The sequence below is a fragment of the Morone saxatilis genome, unplaced genomic scaffold (assembly GCF_004916995.1).
Source record: "Morone saxatilis isolate NCDOM2014 unplaced genomic scaffold, NCSU_SB_2.0 Contig10, whole genome shotgun sequence".
NCBI lineage: Eukaryota > Metazoa > Chordata > Actinopteri > Moronidae > Morone > Morone saxatilis.
Genome location: NW_023339652.1, coordinates 3,752,155 through 3,758,312, shown reverse-complemented (window position 1 = coordinate 3,758,312; position 6,158 = coordinate 3,752,155). Strand labels below are relative to the sequence as shown.

The 6,158-nt window shown below is 36.4% G+C and overlaps 1 long non-coding RNA gene across 1 annotated transcript in view; it reads right to left on the bottom strand.

Annotated features, from left to right (window-relative positions):
• The window catches only part of LOC118336627, a 3,979-nt gene extending 3,880 nt beyond the window's left edge, over positions 1-99 (bottom strand). The window contains exon 1 of the long non-coding RNA XR_004797120.1: positions 29-99. This is a non-coding gene — a long non-coding RNA (uncharacterized LOC118336627). The remainder of the gene's footprint in view (positions 1-28) is intronic.
• Positions 100-6,158: the final 6,059 nt, after the last annotated feature.

Below are 6,158 nucleotides of genomic sequence, written 5' to 3'. Positions count from 1 at the left end.
TGAGTGTGTGTGTGAGTATGTGTGCTACCTCTGAGTGATCCTATCTGTACTTGAGGAATGTTGCTCAGGTCTGCAGGAAAACCCACATACACACCTCCATAGTTCCTACATACACACAAACACACAGGCACAAATGTTATTCATGTTTATAAATCTATTGTATAATAGTAACGTATATATGATATATATATATATATTATGACAGTACATGTGTGCAGTGAGTATCTATGAATTGACTCACTGCATTTGTCGTCTTCTGGCACACACTCCTCTGATCTGTAACCAACACACACAGCACACACATTAAATCCACTGTGTATGCTGAAGAGTCAGTCGCTCTACGTTAAAAGAAAACATCATGAAAAGGTCAAACAACACTGGACATGTCTAACATTCAGAGTGTGTGGTGTGGTGTGTGTGTGTGTTGTTGTATGTAAAAGGTGTAAAATTAACTTACAGCTTTGATGAAGACTCAGCGCGACCTGAGGTCACAAACAGAGAGAGGAACGAGATCAATCGGCGGCAAATTGCTTTAAAATCTTTTATTGACTCTGTTAAACTAATAATCTGTACATTTATGTTTATAAATGTCTCCTGCTATCATCAACGCTGGCTGCTGTACCCACGCATACTCAAATAAATACTCAGCTGTTCGACAAATGAAGTGGGGGTTAAAATTGTACAATTATTTGCCTCTGAGATGTAGAAAGTTACCTATTAAATTTGTTAAATACTAAGTAAAGTTCTCCAAGTACTTTTTGGGAGTAAATGTACTTAACGAGGACACTAGCAGCCTGCTTGTGCCATGAAAAGGTTACATTAACATAAATTATGTTGTATTATGTTCAGGATATAGGACATTTTCTGTACATACAAAAATACAGTTTGCAATATCTGGTCCAAGTACACAAGTGTTTTCAAAGCAGTTGTGGCAGTCTCAGCACTGCAGTAACCTCTTAATATTTTAATGTGAATATGTTATTTTTATGGGTGTACAAGCGCAATAGTCCTTTTTTGTTTTATTTTAGGTCACCCTCCCTAAAAGAATAACCTGTAACTATGAACATATTAAGAAACTTGTCCCCTTTATGTGTTTACCTGCATATTCTATTCAAAACATTGACTGGCTGGCCTTTAACCGCTTTATATGACAAAAGTTACTAAAATACCTAAAAAACTAAACACACTTTTAAATATTGTTATTTTCCCTTATTACTCTGTCAAAAAATGTGTTTCTTCACCTGCCAGTGCTGCTGTGCTGTTGTTTGTTGGCAGAGGTCGTTATATGGGGGAATTTCCCTTCCACTCTCTCTCTTAAAAGTGGGAAAAATCCTCAGATGGAGGAGAAGAAGAGAAAACTCAAATGAGGAGAGAAAGAAGAAAGATGAAGGTATTATGATGAATAGGCGAACAATCGTCTTTCCGTATTACCTTTTTCTCTTTCTACCTGCTTCTCCATCTGGTGGGATTATTCTAATGTAACCTCTCCATGGATGGGAGATTAAATGAGCCAGAAGACGGAGGAGAAGGAGGCGAAGGCAAGTGTGTTCACTCTGCTGTTGAGGGGAGCGAGCCTTTCTGTGTGTGTGTGGTGTGTGTGTGTGTGTGTGTGTGTGTGTCTCGTGCTTTGAAATCTCGGCACAATCTGAAGGAAGTAGATCAAAGTCCGCTAGAATCGATTTAATTGGAGGTTTTTTTTTGCCCAAAACTAGCAGAAGTGGACTTGAGTGGGATTAGGGGAGAGGGAGAGAGGGAGAGGAGAGAAAGAGGGGAGAGGGAGAGGACATTTTGGTTTTTTGGGGTTTTTTGTTTGTTTTTACAATGGTGCAGTAGAGTGAAGAAACCAATCTGACTCAGTTTATTGGTCAAGTATGTGTGCACAAACAAGGAATTTGACTCTCTCAGTGTTGCACATAGCAGGAAGAAAAGAAACAAGGACGCCAAAACTCAACAAAGATAAATAGAAAACTATTATGTTTATGAAAGAATACATACAGGATGAATATACATATAAAAAACAACAACGAAGACAAAACAACAGTGGATGATTTAGTTAGTTTAGTGAGTTATTGACACTATTGACACATGCTTTTTCGATTCCAGTTATAAATGCATACAGTTTATTAAGTGTTTGTTTGTCTACAATTACACACGTTTCTGGAAAGTTTCCTGCAGCCTGGTGTAAGAATTTGGTGTTTTTGATCAGAATCTGCCTCAAAAAAGTCAAACTCAAGTAAAAAGAAGTGGACAACTGTTAAAACAGACAATTCTTATATCAAATAATGTAAAAATTTACATAAAATAACCTTATTATGATCGTTTCTTGTGTGTGCTGCCTTTGTTGTGGGTTTTACAGGCGTGTCTATAAACCTATAAGCTGTTTTCCGAGGTCAAATAATGCATTAATAGCTTTATTATGGCCTTTTATGGTAACTGTTTTTAATGTTAGAGCACCTTGGTGTCTTATTCCAGGGTCAGTTTTGCTAGAATGTTTTTTTTTTCCCAATGTATTACTTTATTGTTTGACATAAAATATCTCGTAATTTCGTCTGACTTGTCCAAAAAGAAAGTTTCTGTTATCAGTTTTTTACAAACTTTACTGTAGGTGTCTGTTTTCTATGGCTTGGTGTATATTAATAGTGCAAGACACGTGATTAACAGGAGGTAAAAAATATTGTACTTTACGGTGTTATGTCAGCCAGAATCTGCTGACAGTAAAGTTTTGGTCTGTCTCTAAATCAATAAGCAGACCACCAGCTATAGGAAGACTACAATTAGAGTAACAGCACCAGGCAACTTCCCCAAATCCCACACACAAATTCCCTCGTGTGACTGAACCAGACGAGAGATGGATGTTCAGCAATTAACAATTATCTCATTTATGCTGCAGTTTGCACTTAAAAGGAGGAGAAACTGAGGCGAAATTACACTTCTGTGTGAAACGGTGGATGAATACAGATTGGTCAATATTTTAGTGAGTGAAAAGATTCAGTATGTTGTTTATAACACTATTATTACACAAACACATATTATCAGAGGTGGCAAAAGAACACACATTCTTTACTCAAGTAAAAGTAAAGAAGTATTCTCTTCTCTGAAGGACATTTCTACTGGCAGTTTCTGTGCAAAACTAACTAGTTTAGTCTCTAGTTTTCGTCTTTTTACGCCTGTTGTGTGTGAAATGCACCGGTCTTGATGTTGGGAAGACGTGCAATGATGCAAAATAATAGTAATAATAGTCAATAATTGTGCATTAAAACTAAAGCCTGTACAGAAAGTACAGATATTTGTGTAAAAATTTAGGGAGTTAAAGATAAAGAAAAATGAATACAGATACCTGAAACTACCTCTGCTCACTATAAAATATTCTGTATATATTTATCAGTGAAAAGCCGATACAGGAACCATATTATTGACTCAAAGATAGGCTCTAACTAGCTTTAAGTTTTACACTAAAGGTGAAGAAACTGTAAGAACAATTTCCTTAATCGTTCTCCTCAAAGCAAACATATTAGGGTGGGATTGATGTTGCCGTCGTTCATTGGCAGACGTGGGAAGTCAAAAGTTGGAAACACATCATTATCGAGCTCTGTGCAAAAAAATAAAAAAAACCTGACGCCTCCAGTAAGTGTTTGTTTGGCTCCTCACACACATTTTTTTGTATTGAGCCAGCTGATTTTTTATTGTGCTGGTATAATGATTTATAAATAAACATGCTGAAAATCTCAAAGAAAAGTGTTAGGATCTGTAATTGGTTCCAACAAGACTGGTTGTGTTTCCTAACAGCAGAGCCTTCAAAGTCTTCATTTTTGGTTGACAACAGACAACATGAACCACAAAAGGACGACATGCTCAGATTGACACCTTTGGACTGGAAACATAAAGCTGCATTAACTGATTTTTTAGGCCACTTTAGGGCAAGTGGAAACTCTTTTAGCTCTGTTTTTGGTCTCCACCAACACCCGAGGGGGAATATCTGCCTCTTTAGCTGCTAAATGCTCCACTGTGTTTAGCAGCGTGTTGCTAACTCTGCCATTTTTAGAGCTGAAAAACAAAACTGCCTGCTGTGGCTGAAAACAACACAATTAAGAGCTGTGAAAGTGAACCACAACAGAATATAGCTGAACAACTAGCTAAAAAACAACATCTTTGGTGACCCATTTTCTGATCTAAATTGTGTTTTCTTTCCAGGATCATCTTTCTTGTTTTTTTGTTGTATTACTCATTTCATGTACACCACTAAACCCCATGTTATATGACCGAACAGGTGAGTTTTAACGTCTCCATCCACTCTAAACACAAGGTATGGTAGGTTAGCAAGTTATGTAAGATGCTGGAAATGTATTTTAATCTGCACTGAGACGAATTATTTGATTTTAGAGCAGTGCTGCTTTATTGTAAGGCACAAAATGCTTATTAAATATGTAGGAATGCTCATTATTTTACATAATCTGAGCACAGCGGGCAGTTCTTGGTACCATTTTACATTTTAACAAAACAATAGGTGTTTTTAGCCCATCACCCACCATTAAGTTTAAGTTTGGGCCCCCTGAGGGTAAAAAGTCTGGGGCACCTCCTGATTTAGAGCATGCAGTAGTGGAGTGCTTCAGCCTCTTGTGGCTAAAATGAGAATTACAACAACAAACACCATGGAAAAAAAGCCACAACAGGCAGAAAATAAACTGTCTGAGATTGTTGGCCAGTAAACTAATGGGTGAGCTGTGGCGGAAAATGTTAATTAAAACGCAGATGTTTGTGAAGTTTGAAGCTTGATATCACATCTCTGCTTTTAACTCTCACTTCATTGCTTAAAATCATTTTTGTGCATAATCTCCAGGATTTAAAGCTAATAAAATTTGTTTTCTATCTATATAAATACGTGTCCCAAACCTTTATTTAACAATCATGATAAAGCATAAAATTAAAATAACATAAATTACCTAATTCTGGTGATTTATTTGTGTATCTGCTCCAGCTGTCCATAAACTTTGAAGGATAATCTTATTATTTCGAAACAGTGACACTGTCCAAACACACGTTACAAAGCACTTTATATGCAGAAGAAAGGTTGAAGAGACAGAAAACAATATGTAGAACAAGCAAGAGAACAAATGAGTGCATATATTATTGTCAGTAGACCACATTTTCCCTCCAATGGGATAAAAAATAATATCCGGTTTCCTGTGATAAGATGAATTAAATATAGGTTTACTTTTGTTACATTCACCTGAGAGAATCCTCAAAAACAGCGAGATAGGAGGAAAAATTGGAGATTTGGGGGGAACTGTAATAAAATCAGAGGTTATAAATAACTGAAAAAAGATGTGTTAGTCACTACATGATTCAGACTTTGTGTTTATGTCCGACTGCAGTGGAAAAAAAACACCACTCTGTTCCTCCGTTAAGTCTCAAAGTACTTTTTCTATTTCACCATCCTTGAAACTTAAAATGACTCATGCCCACCCACACATATGCATGACACACACAAACACACACGGCTAACAACAACTGCCCTCTCGGCTAAATTCACCTCAATTACAGAATAAAGCAAAGTGGCTTTCAGAATATAATTGATTGTTCTCAGCGTTTCCAGCAGGAAGTGAAAATGACTTCTGGCCACATGCTGAGGATTTTTCATCAAACGCTGTTTCAGTGTGCTGGGCTTTCACAGAACAGAACAGAACAGAACAGAGGTTTTAAATGACACCTCTGCCGTTTGTTCAGTGGTTTCGATTAGAAAGATTTAATAAGGAATCGGGGAAAGGTCCTAACTACACATCTTCATATTGTTCTTATTAGTATTTTAACAACTCATAGGGTTGTGTTGCTTTTTGTTTTTGCCACATTTAAACTTTTTAACTCAAAAATATTCACATTTTCTCTCCAATCTTGGTTCATTTACATGTAGCATATGAATATATATATATATACAGAGAGCAGTGGTGGAAGAAGTATTCAGCTCCTTTACTTAAGTAGCAATATTAAACTGTGAAAATATCTCTACTACAAGTGAAAGTCCCGCAGTCAAAACCTTACTGAAGTAGAATGAAAGGTACTAATTCTGCAGTAAAATGGTCCCTGTTTAGGGTTAACTATTACATATTATTATATATATAATATATATTATTACTGCTGTAGATGTTTAAGGTTGTGCTAAT